At 45.1% G+C, this 23,043-nt stretch overlaps 1 protein-coding gene across 1 annotated transcript in view; it reads right to left on the bottom strand.

Moving 5' to 3' along the window:
* The window catches only part of ANKRD27 (ankyrin repeat domain 27), a 105,989-nt gene extending 83,921 nt beyond the window's left edge, over positions 1–22,068 (bottom strand). Inside the window, 1 exon segment of the mRNA XM_073605799.1 lies at positions 21,896–22,068. The gene's annotated coding sequence lies outside the window, so the exon portion shown is untranslated.
* Between the last annotated feature and the right edge of the window lie 975 nt (positions 22,069–23,043).

The raw sequence follows: 23,043 nt of genomic DNA, 5'->3' as shown, positions 1-23,043 counted from the left end.
CAACTCAGTGATTCCATTTTTGAATTTACTTCTGACATGTTGTTGGTGTTATATCTTTCACTTGGATGTTATAAGTTGCACTAGTACAGCTGGATAAAACAAAAAACTGGTGTGTCTTCATTTCAGGCTGCAAAAGCAACAAAATGTGATTATAATAAAGGGGGGGGGGGGGGTGATTCTTTTCCATATCCACTGTATATTATGCAGGTATGGTCACCTGTTCTCACCATCAGGAAGTCTGCCCTGATAAATACAGATGAAGTGTACATTAGGCACAAACTTGTATCTCAGCTCCTGTTCTATGACAGCACTAGTGCTTAGTGATTGGTTCAGTGTTGTCACATGGGGCAGGGAGATTCCTCAGCCCCATATGAGCTCCAAGTCATGACTTTCACAAGACTTTCAACATTCCCAGCTCTGCGCAGCAGTGGGGAAGCAAAAAGGAAGGTGTTGCTGATGCAGTCAGTATTAAAAAAGAGAAGTTCAGCCCGAGTTCGTTTGGCTGGATTTCTCCTATGGTTCATGGGAGTGCAATTCGTTTTGCACTACTGTGACCCGTTTTTAGCAGAAAGCGGTCTGAAGTTCTGCTCTCTGCTGATGTCACAGGAATCAGTCCAGGCACGGCGTCATCCCGACAATAAAGTCTGGATCCGCCAAGTGCCAGGACTGATGCCAGTCTCGGCGAGCCGCTGAGAGCCTGAGATGGCCTGCTCTGCCCCTCCACAGCTCAGCGCTCCAGTGAGTGCGAGGGGGGGGTAGAGCGGAGAGATGCTGACTGACAGGCTGCAGCTCTCCGCTCGGGGAGCTGAGAGAACTGAGCCATCAGCGATGTTCAATCGCCCGTTCTCAGTGCAGAGGCACCTAGGTAAGTATGAAACTGGGAAAAATATAAATAAAAAACAAAAAAAAACAAAAAAACAAACAAAAAAAAAAACACCACACAACACACACACACCACACCTTTACTCCTCCTTTTAAAGTGAACCTGTTACTTTGCCCTGTATGACAAAAACTCAGCTTTGTCTTCAACGTCAACCCCTGAATCCCATTATTACTAGAGCTACTATACCATTATAGCAAAACTTGCAGCTAACGGATCATCATTAGTGCGATAAAATCTCCGTCTCTGGTCTACGATGCACAAAAATATGTGCCTGTTGCGTGACAGGTTCACTTTAAAGTGCGACAGCAGATAAAAGATCTTTCGAATGTAGAATGCCCACCAACACATAGGTAGAAGACATATTGGCACCAGCCTAACATGAACTCCTTAAAACTGATCTTTCCTTGGCATAAACAAAAGTAAATTATTAAAGACGCTTCAACTCCCAGCAGCTCCAGCAAGTCAGCAGCAAGAGACTGAGACTGAGCTGACCCACTTGTTAATGATAAAAAAAAATGACTTCACTTTTTTTTCAAAGCGTTTAAATATTTTAAGACGTCCTGCCCATAAAAAAAAAGGAAATAAAAGGAAATTGGCTCAAGAAAAAAAAAAAAAAAAAAAAAAAAATATAAAAGGGGGGGGGGGGGGGGGGGCTGGGGGTTTGTGGTTCGGGGAGGTACACTGGTCAAAACGGTAAATTAAACCTTAAAGCGGAGTTCCACCCAAAAGTGGAAGCTCCGCTTATCTGCCCCCCCCCCCCCTTTGGTGCCACATTTGGTGCCTCCTCTATGCTGCCTTCTGGGAGACACACAGGTCCCAGGAGACAGCGGGACCATTCAGAATGTGCAGCGCGACTCGCGCATACACAGTAGGAAGCCCCAAGGCTTCACTTCCAGTTTTCCTTAGGGGAAAAAAAAAAAAAATGCACTGACAATTAATGACACTAGCAGGAAAGGGGTTAACATCAGGGGCAATTAAAAGGTTAAGTGTGTTCCCTGGGTGTGCTGTCTTACTGTGTGTGGGACGGACCGACTCGTGGAAGAGACACGTCTGTGTTCCCGATTAGCAGGAATCACAGATCTCTCTCTCTCTCCCTCTCTCTCTCTCATTCCTGCGAACAATCGTGGGTGGCCGGCGGCTATCGCGACCGCCGGCCCCGCTGATTGGCTCCCGCTGTGTCCAATCACATCAGGAGCGCGGCACCAGCGTGGCACCAGCGCAGACCCCCCCCCCAGCCGATGGAAGAGATCACGTACAGGTTTTTGCACTAGAGGGTCGCCCTGCCGCAGTATACGTACATGGGGCGGTCCTTAAGCGGTTAAAAAAGCTAACTCCTTGTCTTGAATTCTTACCAAAAATAAAAATAGAAATAAAAAATAGCAGTACACTCCTGTTCCATAGCCTCATAGCTGCATATCTGTAGTGTGAGATCTAATGCCGCGTACACGTGATTGGAAATTCGCCCAGCAAAAGACCGATGGGAGCTTTTGGTTGGAAAATGCGACCGTGTGTAGGCTCCATCGGACTTTTGCTGGCCGAATTCCAGCCAGCAAAAGACTGAGAGCAGGTTCTCAATTTTTCAGTTGGAAAAAAGTTCCTATCAGAAAATGCGATTGTCTGTAAAAATTCTGACGCGCAAAATTCCTAAGCATGCCGGGAACAATTCGACGCATGCTCGGAAGCATTGAACTTAATTTTCTCAGCTTGTCGTAGTGTTGTACGTCACCTCGTTCTTGGCGGTCGAAAGTTCAGCGAACTTGTGTGACCCGTGTGTATGCAAGGCAAGCTTGAGCGGAATCCCGTCGTAAAAGCCATCATATCTTTTTCCGACCTAAATCCCGATCGTGTGTACGCGGCATTAGGCACTACTGCCTCTGACTGCTAGTCTCTAGAGGTTCAGAGTGAGATTTTGGGATGACACTACTGTGATCGCTCAGTTTTCCTTGCTGGAGAGGAAGCTGTACAAAAAAAAAAAAAAAAAAATCTACCTGCTTCTGCTTTTCTCATTCTGTGGATCTATACTTCCTACACTTCTCCTGCTGTTTTTTTTTTTACATTATCCCCATCACTCAGGAGATGGACAGCTTTGACACAAGGAGGAAGCAAATCCCTGCCTTGAATAAGCCAGTCACCTCCATGCAAACACAGTGCAGGGTAAGGACTCAATGCAAACTGTCGGTTTTGCCTCCTACAACATAAAAGCCTGGTTATTCCAGGTGTCTGGGAGGCTCAGGTTCAATGTACAGACTGCTGCCATCAGTCTGTCAAAAAATCAATGACAGGCTGCAATATGCGGTGGCCGTTCCGTTTGCTGTTCCAAGTGTTATGCTGCGTACACACAACCATTTTTTCCGTCGGAATGAACTCTGAAGGTTTTTCCGACAGAGTTCCGCTGAAACTGTCTTGCCTACACACGATCACACCAAAGTCCGACCCTCTAGAACGCGGTGACGTACAACACGTACGACGGGACTAGAAAAATCAAGTTCAATAGCGAGTAACCAATAGCTTCCGTCTCGTACTTGCTTCAGAGCATGCGTCGTTTTTGGTCCGTCGGAACAGCATACAGACAAGCGTTTTTACCGATAGGAACTGATTCCATCGGAAAGATTTGAAACATGTTCTATTTCTAGGTCCGTCAGAATTTTCGAAATGAAAAGTCCGATGAGGCCCACACACGATCGGAATGTCCGATGAAAAGATTCCGTCTGACTTTTCCTGCTGGAAAGTCCGACCGTGTGTACGCAGGCATTACAGTACATGTGGGACTGCATGCATTCAGAGACGTACGCCTCAACACTGAAATGCTATTGCAATGCACCCCACCCCCCCCATCCAATTTGAAGTCTAGTGTAATACGGCTCCAGAAAGCTTCCAGTGCTCCGCGGCCTGCCATTGCCATGCTAACGTACAACACAAGACTATTGGTGCCGCATTGTACTTGATGTGACCTCTGGCAGCAGCACTGAAGATGAGAGGGAGGGGGGGGGGGGGGGGGTTACACAGATGCAGGGAGACCGCTGAAGCAAGGAATAAAAGGTTTTACTGCCTATTCTTCTACCACAACACTGGTTAAAAAAAAAAAAAAAAAAATCCTGGCTGAGTGCTTTAACAGTTTAACAGTTTGCATTTAAGTTTCATCTTCAAAAACATACCCAAGTCTCTGCTCTATACGCTTCTTTGAACAATCGGGCACAGTCACAGTCTCTCTTACATAACACAGTGAGAACGGGACTTGTCCACGCAAATCGATTGAGAGGATCGGAGTAGGGCCCGGTCAACTGTCAAATGTTCTTTGAAACGGCAACCCTCAAATCCTCATACAAAGTTCTTTTGGGGACATTACTGGGCTCCTGCTCAGTTAGCCAATGCACAACCTGGATGCAGTGATGCTTGCGGCCAGCAGAGGGATGTATTGCACATCAGGTGGTCCTGCCCCCCCCCCCCCCCCCCCCCCCCCCCCGATTGACTGGTTTCTGGTCCAGAGTCAGGTTTGGCCTGTTACACACCTTATTTCATCTGACGATTTGTAAAGATGCCAGACTAGCCCTTTTATATTGCCCAGGCCTCTTTGCGCACCTAGAGAAATTAGCATATTTATTCCTGTCTGCTGAACAGACAATTGCCCAGGCCTGGAAGAAACCATCAATCCCATTCCAGGGGGTAAAAGAGCGCATTGAGTGCCTTTGGCCCCTTTCAGGTGGAGCGGATCCATCCAAGTGGAATCTGCCTGGTCAGTGGGGGGGGGGAATCTCTCCGCTGAGGTGGTGGATGACAGGTCTGTGTCTGCTCTGCTATGCAGAGCGAACACGGACACAGCCCATTCTCCTCTATGGGGAGGCCGGATGGAAACGGCCAGCATGTCCGTTCCTATCCGATCGACAGATGGCAAACATAATCGCCACCCGTCTATTTTTAGAGGGTTTTATCGGATGCCCAGCAGGTGTCAGCAGACACATGTCCGCTGACATCCAATGGGGTGGTCCGATGAGGTCCGCCTGAAAAACTGACAGGCAGACCCGATTGGTCCGCTGGTGTCAAAGGGGCCTTATGCCATGTACACACGACCGGTCTTTTCGTCGGACTGAACTCGGAAGGACTTTGATGGAGTTCCAACGAAACGGACTTGCCTACACACGATCACACCAAAGTCTGATCGTTTCGAACGTGATGACGTACGACCGGACTAGAATGAGGAAGTGCATAGCCAGTAGCTGCCCTTGCGTCCTTTTTTGTCTGTCGGACTAGCATACAGACGAGCGGATTTTTTCGATCGGACTAGAGTCCACCGGAAAGATTTGAAACATGTTCTATTTCTAAAGTCCGACAGATTTTTCGACAGAAAAAGTCCGATGAAGCCCACACACGATCAAATTGTCAGACCGATTCGTTCTGTCGGACCAGTTCGGACGAAAAGTCCGGTCGTGTGTACACGGCATCAATGGTAAAAGAAAAAAAAAAAAAGTCCAGAATAGCACAGGACTCCCACTCTAAATTCCTCAAGGTTTGGGGCTCCCTACCTTCTCTTTATCGAACCAGTTTCAGCCGTTTATGACGCAATTCTTGTGGCGGCTCAGAGTCCACGAGGGGGGGGGGGGGGGGGGGATTCCCCACTTCCCCCTCATCCCCTCTTTATTCTTTTTGACCTTTTCTTGTCACTTGGGTACGGCTTATGCTGGGATTCTTGAATCTGGACAGCATAATTGGCCTTTAATCCTTATATCAGTGGCCCAAGATCCCAAAAAGGTTAACCATATATGATTGATTATATAATTATTGTTGTATAAAAAAGAAAAAACTAAATGCGCAAAACCAAACTCACATAAAAAAAAAGCCAAACTCACCCAAACAAAATAAGGATATGAGAAGCTGCCAACATATATAAGTGTTCCCACACAGAAAGAAAAAAAAAAAAAAAAAAAAAAAATGAATAAATAGGTATGTGGCGCTAACTATGAATAATAATAAAAAAAAGTGAATAAATGTGATACAAAGTAATAAGCATTGCACTTTATTATTACTATGAATGCTTATTACTTTGTATGATATTGAAGATTGGTCGTACTGGAATATTTAGCACATTGGCAGTCAGTGTGTTTTATATTTATTATTGTTCACTTTTTTTTATCACTTATTATTCAGTTAGCGCCACATACCTATTTATTCATAATTATTGTTCTGTTACTTCACATTCTGTGTAATTTTTCTGCCCCCCCCCCGCGTGGGCAAAACTTGTAATTCTTTTAAAAGCTCAATAAAAACTATTGCACAGAAAAACATACCCAAGCTGCCCTCTAATATTTAGCACTTACCAAGCCAACAGCGACAGGACATAGAAAAAGGGAGACTACATATAAAATCCTCTTGCTGTTGCCCCAGGCTAGAGTAAATGTTTTGCCTGCAACAAATTCATCTTTCTCCTGTGAATTATTCAAGCCAGCATGTCCGCCACTTTACAGATTCACCAAAGAAGGTGCAGGCTGTCAAGCATTCCCAGTATGAAATGGTTGGCTGCATCCCAGTTTGTATAGTTAATTTATAGTGGAGTTTCTAGTAAAATGCAAGGGCCGCTTACAGTGCCCAGGCCCCCTCCCTCTCCACAAATCACCTATTAGTAGGAGTAAAAATTTTATACAAACATACTCCTGCGCAATCACAATAAAGTGTCTAAACTATTTACTATATTTGTGTAATGATTTATATTATTATTGGTTGCTGCTACCACTTACAAAATGTTCCACACACACCCTTCCAATCGTTCTAAATCAATATTGCAGCACCACCTTACAAATATCCCATGGCATAAAAATCTACCAATGTACCAACAAAGAAAATTTAGAAGCCCTCCCTCCGATGAAGCTATGCTATTGGCGTAACACGAAAGGGGCAGAGCCGGCGACGTCACACATCTCGGGAAGGAAGGGAGTTGTCGTATGTTGGGAGCCTGGCCACATGGACATCTTCAAGGGGCGATTTATATCTTCAGTATATGTTTGGAATCTGTAGTGCACCAGGAATACAGTAGTGCACTGTATTGTGCGAGTGTACATATTATATTCAAGCAATAAAGAGTGTGCAGCAAGAACAGTGCACTGTACATTTTAGCAATAAAGTGTGCGCCAGAAACAGTGCACTATATTGTGCGAGTGTACATTTTATATTTTAGCAATAGAGTGCACTGTATTGTGCGAGTGTACATTTTATATTTTAGCAATAAAGAGAGTGCACTGTATTGTGCGAGTGTACATTTTATATTTTAGCAATAGAGTGCACTGTATTGTGCGAGTGTACATTTTATATTTTAGCAATAAAGAGAGTGCACTGTATTGTGCGAGTGTACATTTTATATTTTAGCAATAAAGAGTGTGCAGCAAGAACAGTGCACTGTATGTTTTAGCAATAAAGTGTGCACCAGAAACAGTGCACTGTATTGTGCGAGTGTACATTTTTTATTTTAGCAATAGAGTGCACTGTATTGTGCGAGTGTACATTTTATATTTTAGCAATAGAGTGCACTGTATTGTGCGAGTGTACATTTTATATTTTAGCAATAAAGAGAGTGCACTGTATTGTGCGAGTGTACATTTTATATTTTAGCAATAAAGAGTGTACAGCAAGAACAGTGCACTGTATGTTTTAGCAATAAAGTGTGCACCAGAAACAGTGCACTGTATTGTGCGAGTGTACATTTTTTATTTTAGCAATAAAGAGAGTGCACTGTATTGTGCGAGTGTACATTTTATATTTTAGCAATAGAGTGCACTGTATTGTGCGAGTGTACATTTTATATTTTAGCAATAAAGAGAGTGCACTGTATTGTGTGAGTGTACATTTTATATTTTAGCAATAAAGATTGTGCAGCAAGAACAGTGCACTGTACGTTTTAGCAATAAAGTGTGCACCAGAAACAGTGCACTTTATTGTGCGAGTGTACAATTTATATTTTAACAATAAAGAGTGCACTGTATTGTGCGAGTGTACATTTTTTATTTTAGCAATAAAGAGAGTGCACTGTATTGTGCAAGTGTACATTTTTTATTTTAGCAATAAAGAGAGTGAGGAGTATACAGAGATGCACTATAAGCATTTATTCTTTTCTCTCTGAGCAAATTAAATAAATAAGGAGGACCATGTCCAGTTCTATCAGTGCAAGTTGGAGATTAGGAGTAGAAAAAAAAGATTTTAGAGAAGGAGGAGGGGACCCCACCAGGAGAAATGGGAGACGAGTGACCCTGCTCTTAAAGGGGGAAGGCATGCTGCTTGACCAATCATACCTTATACAGTTTGATATTGAAGGTGAGCACATGGTGACGCTTTGGCTACTTTTACACAGGTAATAATCATATGGCTGAGCTACGGTAATACATTCTAGCGCCTATACTTTGAGGAGATTATAGCACAAACAGCCATCACCCCCAGGAATCGGAGATCCCAGCCTCTGACAGTGTTCCCCCATGGCTGACGGCGATCCATATACTCTCAGACATCCCAATGCAATGCCAATTGATCGTCGTCTTGGAAGCTCACGAGTAAAAGACTAAACAATATTGATTCTGGTTTCCTGGCATTTGGGGATAACAATCTCAGTCTTCTTATCACATGTTAATCTGCTGAAACCTCAAGAATTTCCTCCCAACATCCTTCCAGAGAAAAGATCTCCTCCGTACACCACCCATTCCGCCCAAGCCTTATTCTTCTCATACACAGGGGTCCTAAAATAAAAATCTAAAAAGTCTGAGGGATGAACCATAACCGGAGAGAATGCAGGAACCTAAAATAGTACTAAATCCTATTACATTTTAACAAGGATAATTGATATTAGCTTATTAGAATTATATCAATTTTTTTTTTTTTAAGTTTCTTCCCCCGCATTTAGCAGCTCCCACAGTGCTGTTCCCAAGAACTTACTGTTGGAGAATGCACACTTAAATACACTAGATTGTCAAAAGTATTGGGACGCCTGCCTTTACATGAACTTTAATGGCATCCCAGTTTTAGTCCGTAGGGTTCAATATTGGGTTGGCCCACCCTTTGCAGCTATAACAGCTTCAACTCTTCTGGGAAGGCTGTCCACCAGGTTTAGGAGTGTGTCTATGGGAATGTTTGACCATTCTTCCAGAAGTGCATTTGTGAGGTCAGGCACTGATGTTGGACGAGAAGGCCTGGCTCGCAGTCTCCGCTCTAATTCATCCTAAAGGTGTTCTATCGGGTTGAGGTCAGGACTCTGTGCAGGCCAGTCAAGTTCCTCCACCCCAAACTTGCTCGTCCATGTCTTTATGGACCTTGCTTTGTGCACTGTAAAATTAAGAATGCTTTCAGAAATAGAATTGTTAATAGTTTATCAATTAACAAAATAGAAAGTAAATGAACAGAAGAGAAATCCAAATCAAATATTTGCCAAGACCACCCTTTGCCTTCAAAAAAGCATCAATTCTTCTAGGCACACAGTATTTGAAGAAACTCAGCAGGTAGGTTGTTCCAAACATCCAGGAGAACTAAGCACAGATCTTCTGTGGATGTCGGCTGCCTCAAATCCTCCTTCTGTCTCTTCACGTATTCCCAGACAAACTCCATATTGTTGAGATCAGGGCTCTGTGGGGGTTAAACCATCACTTCCAGGACTCCTTGTTCTTCTTTATACTGAAGATAGTTCTTAATGAGATTGGCTGTATGTTTGGGGTGGTTGTCCTGCTGCTGAATACATTTGGGACCAATCACACGCCTCCCTGATGGTATGGCATGATGGATAAGTATCCGCCTAACCTTTCTGACCAGGATTCAGGTTATACCATTTAGGGTGTAACATGAAATAGGATGACAATCCTTAACCCTCCAATCTTCAAAGTGCCCCCACCCCCAAATTAACTGAATTGCAAAGAAACTCTTCCACCTGTTTTCCTTTGAATTTAGCACCACGTCATCCAATCACAGGGGTCTGTGAATGTAGGGAATACAAGTCCCACCTGCCACCGCGGCACAGGGCCTTGTTGATTTCAATGAAGCACAAATGAGGGAATAGTCCATTGTTTACATCTGCCAGCCCAAAAACAGCTGGCCCATACCCCCCTACAGCCTGGGAATGTGGGATGCACTGATATCAGTTGTAATGCTCCATAGGTTCCAATGCAAAAATGTAATGAATGCACTCCTTTTTCATAATATACACACACACAATATTTGTAAAAGGTGGGCTATGCCTTTAAATCTAAAAAGAGTACATGGACAGGAACAAGCACAAATGAAACCTACGATAAGTTGGTTTTACTCTACAAAAGCGTGAATACCAAAACTGATGTGTTTTAGGTGAAACATAAAAAAGCACATCTGCGCACATTTTTTTTTTTTTTTTTTAATAGGAAAAAAAAAAAAAAAAATCTATTATTCGCAGGGGTCCAGAGTTGCCACAGTTAAGGTCTATTTTGAAAGTTTGCGCTTCCTCACAACCAAGATGAGGCTAGGAGCTCACGTCAAAACTTTGCTTGGGAGCCACCTAAAGATGAACTTTAGTGCCCTGACATTTCTGCCCTGCCCCTCCGCTTCCATGCCACCATCTTTGTGTACCTCACATGTGCAGAGCAGGTCTTTGGGACCTGTGGCACACAATGCTGCTGGCAGACTTCGATACTTGCAGCATCTGAACGCATTTTCGGGAAGCTGCAGGTCTCTGCTGGATCTCGATAACATGCAGACATCTGCACATCCGCCCATCAATATAACTGCCTCCTGGGATGTGTGATGTGGGCATCCAAGGAGGCAGCAGTGGGGTGCCATGTCATACGTGTCTTGGCGAGAAAGAAGGACAGCACTAAAAAAAGGTCGGGGGGGGGTTGTATTATTAGATGAAGGTTAAGTTTAAAAGAAAAGCCAGACTCTCAGGTAATACACAAAAAAATATATATAATAATAATAACAATAATAATATTGTAAAGAAAAAAAAAATCACAAATAGTAAGCAGTTGTTTAAAAGCACAGTAAACGCCTTTATTATTTTACACGTATAGGTTTGTAACAAACTATGGGGGTTATTTACGAAAGGCAAATCCACTTTGCACTACAAGTGCAAACTACAAGTGCAAAGTGCACTTGAAATTGCACTGAAAGTGTACTTGGAAATGCAGTCGCTGTAGATCCGAGGGGGACATGCAAGGAAAATAAAAAAACAGCATTTTAGCTTGCACGATTGGATGATAAAATCAGAAGAGCTTCCCCTCATTTCAGATCTACCCCTCAGATTTACAGCGACTGCACTTCCAAGTGAACTTTCAGTGCAATTTCAAGTGCACTTTGCACTTGTAGTGCAAAGTGGATTTGCCTTTCGTAAATAACCCCCTATATGCAAGTCATACTACATTGTATTCTGCCAGTCTACAGCACCACGACCATTAAAGCAGCCCATATAGTTTTCGCTGTTGTAGTATTACTTGACCCGGGCACCACACAGTGAGGGTGCAGATGCTCAGAGAGGGAGCGGAGCAGTAGGAGAGTGGGGCCAGTATAGAATATGCCGGAGAACATGCGCCCCTTCCTCCACTATCAGCTCCTGGTGTAGGTTCACAGCACCAGTGACCAGTCCTGAGGAGCTCTGGGGAGGCAGAGAGTATGAGAACCTGATGCACAAGAGATGCCTCAGCTGCCACATGCTGTGCTGTGCTTGGGAGGACACGTGCGCCCCACCCCAGCTACCTGTGTCGGCTCTGCAGGCTGTCAGGCAGCAACGATAGTCTGCCCTGGGGATCCCAGAGTGGTTACAGGTGCCTGTGCAAGCAGGACCAGATGGACGACTGTGCCTGGAAGACAGCAGATCCCCTGGGCTCTGTAAGTACATATCCACAAGCTTCCCCAAAACACACACATACACACCTTTGAGCTGCACCTGACAGTGACACGAACAGCTGCAGCTCCAAGATCTGCTCATTGTTACTACAACTGCACTGCCTAGGACTCTAAAACTCTGCCCCCCCCCCGGTTGCTAGGACCACTGGCATCCTAACAACCAATGACATCACTTGTATGTCCACACCTCAGCTTCCAGAGGAGGACAGAACTTCCCCATTTACACTTGCTCCGCCTCCCAGCTCCAGCTATGCTGCTACAATCATGCTGTTAAGGTAAGGGGGCACACTGAGGTAAGGGGGAGGGGGCACGGATGTAAGGGGGAAGCTCTAATGCAAGGAAGGCACTATAAGAGGGACACTGATGTAAGGAGAAACACTGACGTAATATGAGGAATTTATATAAGAGGGGACACTGATATAAAGGGGGGGTGTAAGGGGGGGGCTCTGAAGAAAGAGGGTGTAAGTGGGAATTGATGTAAGAGGGGACATTGATATGAAGGGGCAAACTGAGGTACGGGGAGGCTCTTAAATAAGTGGGGACACTGAAGTAAGGAAGGACTCTGATGTAAAGGGGGAGAGAGGGGATGGATACAAGAGGGGGGCTCTAAATCGATGTAAGATGGGACATTGATATAAATGGAGTAACTGAAGGGGGGGGGGGGGCTCTGAAGTAAGCGGGAACACTAACACTAACGTTAAGGGGGCTTAGAAGCAAAGTGAGAATGACAAGGAAGAGGGGCACCTCTAAGTGTAGTAATTTAAAAACTTTTAATAGTAACAGACAAACAACAACTCACATGAGTGACGATAAAGCAAGCACATCTGCGGATAAAACGTCCCAGGTGCAGGAAGGGGAGCCAGATCACGGTTCCTCCACTTGGGGAGAGGTGTAGCCAGCACATAAATGTGGATATCCCAAAGGAATGGGGAACTATCAGAGGCCCTCGCTCATGGCACTGTACACATACAAACAGTCCTCGCTATACACCGCTGTAGATGGAAAGATGGCTGTGCGGTGGATGTTTCAAAACAAGTCTTGGAGAGCATGGGGCAGAGCGGCATAGGGCAATGACGTCACAAAAGGTATGACGCATTTCAGAGCATGAGCACTGCATATGTTGTGGCAACCGTGCTCCTTTTTCAAGCATTGTTATTATTTAGAAGTAAAGTGGGACACTGGTGTAAGGGAGCACACTGATATAGGATGGGGCATTAATGTAAGGGGGGGGGGGGGGACGACACTGATGTAAGGAAGAACACAGACGTAAAGAGGGATACTAATGTATGGTGGGGCATTGATATAAGGGGAGGGGGGGACACTGATGCAAGGTGGGACTCTGATGTAAAAGGTGATCCTGATGATAGAAGGGGCTCTGATGTTAGGGGGGATTCTAACGTAATGAGAGAAACTGATGTAAGGGGGACACTAATGTAAGGGGGGGCTAATGTAAGGGGAAGTCTAGCTAAACCACTGCTCTTGGCAAGACAATCCCAAGAAGGGTTTTCTCTAAGTCTAGCATGGATACTAGCATGTATGTGGCCATTGTGCTGCACAATGAAGGCTATTTTGAATGGGCTAAGCTTGAGGGCAGTTTGAAAGATTCTAAAGGTGTTTTCCAACACACTAGTTCTGGATAGTCTATAGTTGGAGACCTCCAATTTGGTTACATTCTTATTTGAAAGGGGTGTTAAAAATATGATTGCCAAGAGCAAAGGCCTCATCTGCCACAAAGACAAAGTTAAGTCCTCTGTGCGTTTCCTCAGCCATCGGTAGGTTTACAGCATTGCTTTTGAAGACAGGTATAGAACTTATTTTTTTCAATCACACGCCCATTAGACTTACTGCCATTTTTGCGAATGTCTACAAAAATAAACTCATACTAGGCGAGTTTGGTGTGGGGGTAGATACGTACGAGTTGTGTCTAAGGGACCACCACAGATTGGGAAATCCCAATAATTGAGGAATTGTTTTCATATGGTTTGCCACTCTTCAGAACTGCTGGGAAACTGAAAGATAGCAATATTGCATGGCATGGATTACGTTTTCCCTATGCTATCTAAAACTAGAAAAAAAAAAAAGTTTTGGTTATGCATAGACTTTAAGGGTTCTACTCATATAAAGGAAAAAAAATCTCAGGCTATGGTTTTAAGCTATTTTCTTTTTCGTAGTAAATGAATAGTACAAAGGAGACCTCCGCCCACTTGTGCGTAATATAGCACGCAACAGAAAACAGCGACTGTAACCCCACAAGATCAAAATGCAGAACTGAAAAATGCAAAGCTCTAAAAGTAGAACAGTATAGAAGTAACAACAGTATGCATCTGCATTTCATTACCTGTACTGGTGAATGTATAAATGAGGATTCTGGTTTGAATTGCAGTGGTCCTTTTCACCAGCACAGGTAATCAGATTACATGTATCCAAACTAACTTCCTACTCACAATGTTTGTTGCCATTTGCGGTAATCAGTTAGTTATTCTCCGACACATTGTATGCAATGGACACATAATTAGTGTATCCTCCTGAAGTTAGCAGACAGCAATCGCTGTTTTGCAATTGCTACTTTTAGAATGGCTGCTACTCAGTTGGTGACCATTCTTTAGACACCGATATAAGATACAAACTGTATACACACATGTAGGACACATATGCAAATACTTGTGCATCTGGAGATAAGTGCCATAATCACATATTTGCAATACGTAAAGCGTATCTAAATTCACCAATATAAATGGAATATATTGCAGCTTACAAATGCTGAAATGAGGTGGCTGCATTTGTTTTTGTCCTTTATTTGCACTTGGTGATATGACCAGAATCACACATCCTGTATTAGTGACGGTTCACACAGGTGCAGCTTCAAAGTCGTCCGACTCTGAAGCCGCCCCGTACAGCGCAACTTCAGCACAGCTTGCAAAACGACTTCTGTACAGAAGTCAATGCAAGCCGCTCCGAAGTCGCCCTTAAGTAGTACAGGAACCTTTTTCTAAGTCAACGGTTCCATTGTACTGAATAGAGCGCGACTTGTCAGGCTGACAGGTCGCCCCTGTGTGAACCGGCACTTAGGGTATCTCCATTCTTCATGGAGTAGCAACAGAGACACCTTTAGGCAACAGAATGCTGCGCTTGCACAGGGGTGGACAGGCAGGTAAGTAGCTTTAATGCAGAAGAGACAAAGCACTTCTTTGCCCTCACCAAGCAAAACAAAACCAAAGAAATTCCCGTCTCAACTTACCGACCAACCTGCAACCAACCAAATTATCCTGTGTAACAGTATGCGTTAAAAACAGGGGTATAGTTTGCACACATTTGCAAATACATTCAAGGCACCCCAGTATTCTGCAGTCCTAACTCTAAATTTTAAGAGCCTCCATAGTAGAAGCACATGCATTATAATGGACAAGCAGAGGGTAGGTGAACCCAGAGGGAACCAACCCCTCCTTAAAAAGGTACAGGGATGCACTCGACACCCAGCATAGAGCACCATGGCAGCAAAGGTGTCCAGTACGTCCCCTCACCAAATCACCAACAGTACAAACAAATGCCCCCCCCCATCTATAACTGGCCTTCGCAGCAAGGAGAACATGGAAGACTTCAGCCCTACCTAAGTGCTTACTCAGGCGACTGAAGGAACATATTCTTTAGACTGGACTCTGGTAGTTAAAGCGGACCTTCCCCCCCGACCCCTGAATAAACATAAAGCTGGGTATACATGGAGCAAATTCAGGCCTGATAGACCGGCTGCAGTTTGCTCAGTGGGTGGCTCTGTCAGTCACTTCCTGCCCTTCATCCCTCAATTGAAAAACAGAAAGAGCTGGGTGGAAAACTGTTGGATGCAGGCAATCTACAGACAGACACAGCCATTGTTTAGGAATTTTGACAATTTTGTCAAACAATATCAGCAGCAGGAGATTTGTCCATCCGCGCAGTGCAGCATGGATGGAGCAATCTGTTCGATCTTTTTTCAGTTCAATACGGGGAAATGCTATATATGTGCATGGTCAGCTTCCCCTACATACAACAGTGAGAAGGAGTATTTGCAAACAAGTAGTAAGAGGGAGTGGATGCTAACAAGTGGTATGGGGTAGATCTGAAATGAGGGGAAGCTCTGCTGATTTTATCATCCAATCATGTGCAAGCTAAAATGCTGTTTTTTTAAATTTTCCTTGCATGTCCCCCTCAGATCTACAGCGACTGCACTTTCAAGTGCACTTGCAGTGCAAAGTGGATTTTCCTTTAGTAAATAACCCCCATAGTATCCCTTCTGTTTAACCCCCTTATTAATACTTAGTTTACACTAATCAGCCCTAATTAACTCCCTAGTCCCCGTCTCTCTTTTATTCTATTATTTTCTTGCAGATTTTTTTTTGTTTCTATTTTATTATTAATATTTAAACTTTTTTTGTTTTATTTTTTTTTCTAGGTTTGTTAATATTTTTTACCATATATTTACGCATTTCCCAGTTTAAAAAAAAAGCGTAAAATTGAAGAAAAAAAAAATAAAAACACTATTTCATTAGTAAATAACTTTGCAATGCTTTGTACCAGAATCAGTGTTGCAAGACAATATCATGAAAAGAAATCCTTGTTTGTCCTTAAAAAAAACAAAAAAACAAAAAAAAACAACATATGTATTTTCCTTGTTATGTTAAAGTGTTTGTTAGCGCAACACTTCATATTTCCGATATGTGCCTGCTGTACCATGTACTTGTATGAGAAAGTCTCCTGTTATTCCTGTATGTGAAATTCCTGGTGTTCCTGCTAGTCCCCTTTCTTTCCTATTAAAAACTGACCACACTAAGCAGGAGAGCTCAGCGTGGTCAGTTCCCTAGCTGTGCTGGGAACTCAGCCTGCTCTCCTCCAATGATCAGACTAGTCCTGACACCCCCCCCCCCCCCCCTTACACAGCTGGTCACTGGGAAGCTCAGAGTGCTGCTGCTTCTTCTCCCTCCAGCTCTTATGCAGCTGAGAACAGAGGGAATGTGATTCAAGGTGATCATTTACAATCAATTTTAAGCGGAGTTCCACCCAAAAGTGGAACTACCGCTTACTTGATTCCTCCCCAGCTCCATTGCCACATTTGGCACCTTTCAGGGGGGGGGGGGGGGGGGAGGGGAGTAACGGGGGACCTGTTTTTGACAGGTCCACTTCCGGGAGACGGCACCGTCCCTCGGAAGTTCGGCTCCCCTCCTCCTTCCTCCACTGCCGGGCCAATCAGAAAGCGCAGCGCGCTTTGCACATGTGCAGTTTCCTTTAGAGCAGATAGAGGTGGCAGCACCCAACAGCCGATCCAAAGATCGGCTGGGGTACCGACATTGCGGGCTCCCTGGACAGGTAAGTGTCCATATACTAAAAGTCAGCAGCTGCAGTATTTGTAGCTGCTGACTTTTAATTTTTTTTTCCAAGGCGGAACTCCTCTTTAAAAAGGAATTGTAAAGGCAGAAGGTTTTTTATCCTAAGACCCCTTTCACACTGGGGCGGTTTGCAGGTGTTATTGTGCTAAAAATACCGCCTGCAAACCGCCCAAAAACAGCCTCTGCTGTTTGTTCAGTGTGAAAGCTCGAGGGCTTTCACACTGAAGCGGTGCGCTGGAAGGAGAAGAAAAAACCTCCTGTAAGCCGCATCTTTGGAGCGGTGTATTCACCGCTCCTGCTCATTGAAATCAATGGGACAGCGCGGCTATACCGCTTCAATATCGCGGCTATAGCCGCGCTATACGAGTGGTTTTAACCCTTTTTCGGCCGCCAGCGGGGGGTTAAAACCACACCGCTAGCGGCCGAATACCGCGGTAAAACAGCGCTAAAAGTACGCCCCCTACCGCCCCAGTGTGAAAGCAGCCTAATGCATTCTGTGCAGCAGCCACCCCAGCACCCCCTAAGGCCCCATGCACACGAGACGCTGTTAAACTCGCGTTCAGAGGCAGTTGGACACTTTTTTCAACTGCCCCTGAACTCATTCAATGTTATCCTGTGTGTCCATGTACACAGTCCTGTTTTTTGGCGTTTTTAGGCAGTTGCGTTTCACCTCGTTTTTCCAGAAGCAAAAAAATGGGTTAAGACGCAAAAGTTTTCCACGTTTCAGACGCTAAACACCGGTACAGTGTTTTTAAAAGGAACATTTTACGACCCGACTTTGGGGCCCCATATCTCGGGGCCACTTGGTGCTAGGAACCCCAAATTTGGTGTGCAAACACATTGGAACTAGCATATCCAAATATGGGGTTCCTAGCACCAAGTGGCCCCGACATACGGGCCCCTAAAGTTGGGTCACAAAATGTCATACTCTGCTGCAGAAAAGTGCTTAGCCACTTGGTGCTAGGAACCCCAAATCTGGTGTGCTAACACAGTTGGACTAACACTATAACATATCCAAATTTGGGGTTCCTAGCACCAAGGGGCCCCAAGATATGGGGCCCCAAAATCAGGTCGGAAAATGTCATTTTCTGCTGCAGAAGTGCTTGACATTTTGCGACCTGACTTTGAGCCCCCATATCTCGGGGCCACTTGATGCTAGGAACCCCAAATTTGGTGTGCCAACACAGTTGGACAAACACTGTGGAACTAGCACTACAACATATGCAATTTTGGGGTTCCTAGCACCAAGTAGCCTTGAGATATGGGGCCCCAAAATCAGGTAGCAAAATGTCATTCTCTGCTCTGCAGACGCTTCTAGACGCAAACACGGTAAAACGCGGCTAAACACGGCATGCAAACGCGGCAAAACGGGCGTTTCTAAACGCCAGTTTCAGCTTTTAAAAACATGTGTTCAGCAGAGTTTCCACCGGCGTCTCGTGTGCATGAGGCCTAATACTTACCTGAGCCCCATCTCTCTCCAGCGATGTCCAAGAATGTCTAAACCATCCGGGACACTCCTCCTGATTGGCTGAGACACAGCTGTGGCGCCATTGGCTCCCGCGGCTGCCAATCAAAGGGGGAGAGATAGGCCGGTGCTGGGTCGGCTCGGGTGCCCCCCATAGGAAGAGGCTGACTGTGGGGGGCACTCGATAGGAGGGAGGGGCCAGGAGCAGCAAAGAGGGACCCGAAAAGAGGAGCATCTGGGCTGCTCTGTGCAAAACCAACTACACAGAAGAGGCAAGTAGAACATGTTTGATTGTAAAGTCTCGGTTTAAAAAACAAAAAACAAACAAAAAAAACAAACACTTTAAAGCGGGGGTCCACCTATCTATCGTTTTTTTTTTTGTTTTTTTTTTAGTTCATTCACAAACTTTTCTTCTCATCATTACATACTCACATATTGTGTGTAATATGTCCGCCTGTGTCAGATTTCGTCGGAAAGAATAACTTATATTATTCACTGCAGGCGGTTTCCATCTTCATTGTGGGCATTTGAAGCCCACAAGCATTTATTTCCTGGATGTGGTGAATGCTGTGCTCCCAGCATTCACTGCTCGTTCCCGCACATGCTCAGTGGCATCCTGGGAAGCCTGAGACTAGCTCCCAGGAGTCTGGGAGAGGCTAGAAACACGCCTACTCCCACGGGAGGAGAACCAGGAAGTGCAAAGAAGAATAGAAAAATAAAAGGTAATTACGGCGATTTAAATTTTTTTAAACGGCATGTCAGCATCTAGGCAAGGAAGAGAATACATACAGATATTGTTCAAAATTTGGGTGGAACCCCACTTTAATTAATGACAAAGTTAATGCCGAATAAGCAGGCCCAAAGCAGAAATGTAAAAATTGCTCTGGTCCTTAGGGGGGGGTCAGAAAGGCAAAGTGATTATGTTTTTTTCTTTTTCTTTATAGTTTTGGATAGCGTGGATTAGATTCCCTGTCAGATATTTATTGCTGTTTTTATTGAGATGCGCCCTCTCTCTATTTGTCCTGTTTACAATTATCACCAGGAGTGAAAGTAAAAGAAAATCCCAAATTTTGGGTTGTAACCAGAACAGGAATAGAGGGGAATTCTTCCAAAGAGGACAACCAGGGGCGCAACTAACTGTATCTAACTTTGAAGGGATTTCCTCCGGGGTGGTTTCGATTTAAATCATAATTTTTAAAGAGCAACTGTCATCTCCGTCCCGCAGAGGCTCCTCCTCTGACCCGCTGTTGACTCACCGACAGTCTCATTCACTATAATGGGGCGGCTGGTGATGCGGCAGTGACACAACAAGGTGAGGGACGTGGTGGCAGCAGGTGAGTGGATGCCGCTAACGGGCGCCGCCATGATGGATCTGAAACGACAGGTGCTCTTTAAATGTTAAGGACTCATTCTTGCTGGTAGTTAGAATGTTTAATATTTGCAAACAATATGAAGGTTTTCTCTTTAGAATAAGCTGTCAGGTTAGTAAAACAGCGATCGCATGACAAGTTGCACCCTATTGTCTGCAACGGAAGCGGTCAGATCGGTGCGACTCTGGTTCCATCGGAGTCGCACTGATTTTGAAAGTAGTTCCTGCACTGCTTTTTGCGAGTTGGAGGTGCGACTTGCATAGACATCTCTGTACATGAAGTCACTTAGGTGTCTTCCAAATCGCACCGACATGGGACTTTGAAATTGTGCGGCTTCAAGTGAAGTCGCACGATTTCAAAGTGGAAATCAGCGTGACCGAAGACTTATAGAGGTGGCGGCGCTGGACCGCTCATGTGAATGGAGGCCGATTGGGTGCCGATTTGGCGGGAGTGGCAGATTACTTCCGTGTGCGCTCCGACCAAAAAATACATGCTCATCCGTCATAAAATCATATCAGTGATGTCAGGGGCCACACTTAAGGGCCATTTGATGACACCACATATGGGGCCACAGGCCTTCTGTGAAGTCTGGGGTCACATTTGAGCCCCCAGTCCTGCAGTAATATCAGGGGCCACACTTGAGGCTCCATTCTTTGGTCATGTCAGGTGCCACACTTGAGGCCCCAGCCCTTCCGTTAGTTCAAGGGCCAACCCTTCAGTGAAGTCAGGGGCCACAATCAGGGCCGCAGTCCTTCAGTAATGTCAGGGGCCACACTTGAGGCCCCCCCCCCCCGAGGGCCAGCTCTTCAGTGAAGTCAGGGGCCACACTCAGAGCTGCAGTCCTTCAGTAATGTCAGGGGCCATACTTGAGGCCCCCCCCGAGGGCCAGCTCTTCAGTGAAGTCAGGGGCCACACTCAGGGCCGCAGTCCTTTAGTAATGTCAGGGGCCACAATTGAGGCCCCCCCGAAGGCCAGCTCTTCAGTGAAGTCAGGGGCCACACTCAGGGCCGCAGTCCTTCAGTAATGTCAAGGGCCACACTTAAGGCCCCCCCCGACTATTCGGTTATGTCAGGGGCCCAGCCCTTCAGTAAAGTCAGGGGCCACGCTCAAAGCCACAGTCCTTCAGTAATGTCAGTGGCCACATTTGAGGCCCCCGACAATTTGGTTACATCAGGGGCCCAGTCCATTCGGTGAAATCAAGGGCCATGCTCAGGGCCGCAGTCCTTCAGTGATGTCAGGGGCCACACTTAAGGGCCATTTGATGACACCACATATGGGGCCACAGGTCTTCTGTGAAGTCTGGGGTCACATTTGAGCCCTCAGTCCTGCAGTGATATCAGGGCCACACTTAAGGCCCCGAATATTTGGTTACGTCAGGGGCCACGCTCAAGGCTGCAGTCCTTCAGTGATCAGAGACCACACTTGAGGTCCCATCCTTTGGTCACATCAGGGGGCCACACTTGAGGTTCCGGCCCTTCAGTGATATCAGGGGCCACACCTGAGACCCCAGACCTTTGGTAACATCAGGGGCCACATTTGAGGACCCCGGCCTTGCGGTGGCGCCAGGGACCCGGCTCCTTCTTGTGAAGTCAGGGGGCAACACTCAAGGCCAGAAACCTTCAGTGATGTCAGGGGTCATACTTGGTTCCCTGGCCCTTTGGTGACGTCAGGGGCCACCATTTGAGGTCCCGACCCTTCGGTGACCCCGGGGACCCAGTCCCTTCTTGTGAAGTCAAGGGCCACACTCAAGGCCACAGCCCTTCAGTGATGTCAGGGGCCACACTTGAGGCTTTAGCTCTTTGGTGGTGTCAGGGGCCACACTTGAGACCCTATGTTAAGAAAGTTGAACACTATTAGTGTATGGGGGGGGGGGGGGGGGGGGGTCAGTCACGTGACTTACATACAGACAGACTGACAGGGCAGTGGTTAGAGGAATGGTACAATAGACAGAAAGCAAGCTGCCAGTGAAAGTATGATGAGGACTCACCCAGACCAGGGAAAGCCCGCTGCTTCCCTCCTTCTCTTCCCCTCACACAGCCGCTCCGCTGCCTCTTCACTGCAATGCTCAGCTCAGCCCGGGACCAACAACACTGCCAGCAGCCAATCAGCTCCGCTCTCCCAGCCCTCAGCCAACAGAGGCGCGCCATGGGCGGGCTTTTCCCTGTACGGACTGACAGGAAGGGCTAATCCAGCCCAGACGTCACGGAGGCTCGGACTTGCGGCCGCCATCTTTGATTCTGGAAAACAGAATCTCCGACTATGTGGCTGATGGGGAAATTCCGGCTGCTGACACATTATTTTCCAATATTACAAAATGCCAGAACTAATTACCGTGCATGTAAGACGCAGGGAACAGAAATGAATTAATTAGCGGGGGATGTCTGTTTTTCAGTCAGTAGTCTGGAAACTGTCCATGCAAAGATTATGTAAAGTTATGAGATTCCATTTACCGCCAATATTATTTTTTTTGAGATGTCATTGGCACTTTTTCTGAGATAAAAACAGGTCTTGTTGTTATTGTTTATATTTGCCTGATACTTAAATAGTTTTATTGTTATATTATAATATATATTAAAAACGTGAAAGTATATATATATATATATATATATATATATATATATATATATATATATATTTAATTTATATTTATATATATTTTATTAAATCATATAATATATTAACCCCGCCCCCTAGGAATATTATCATTTTATTTCTCTTTATTATTACTATCGACAATATATAAATACCTGCATTAAAAATAAATAAATAAATATTTAGAACAATAAATATATAATTATATATTAAAATTAGAATTAGAAATATGTTATTGTTATTACTATATAATAAAAAAAATGTGACATTCCTGGTGGTGAGGTTTTAATGAATTCATTCCTCCCTTCCTGGAAAACTCTTACAAGAGTGAGAGAGAGCTGTGCATGATGTCATAAGCCTAGGCTTTTTACCAGACAATAAACAGGAAGCAGGCTGTACTGGCAGAAAATGTTTTACTATACAAAGTTAAAACAACAAGGACAGAAGATTTATTAGATGGTAACGATGAAAAAATGACTGAAGGTCTGCCCTTTTTTTTGCGATTCAGCACTGCGTCGCTTTAAGTGACAATTGCGCGGTCGT

This window comes from Aquarana catesbeiana, linkage group LG11, assembly GCF_042186555.1.
Source record: "Aquarana catesbeiana isolate 2022-GZ linkage group LG11, ASM4218655v1, whole genome shotgun sequence".
NCBI classification, from domain to species: Eukaryota; Metazoa; Chordata; class Amphibia; order Anura; family Ranidae; genus Aquarana; species Aquarana catesbeiana.
This window is presented reverse-complemented; position numbering and strand designations above follow the sequence as displayed.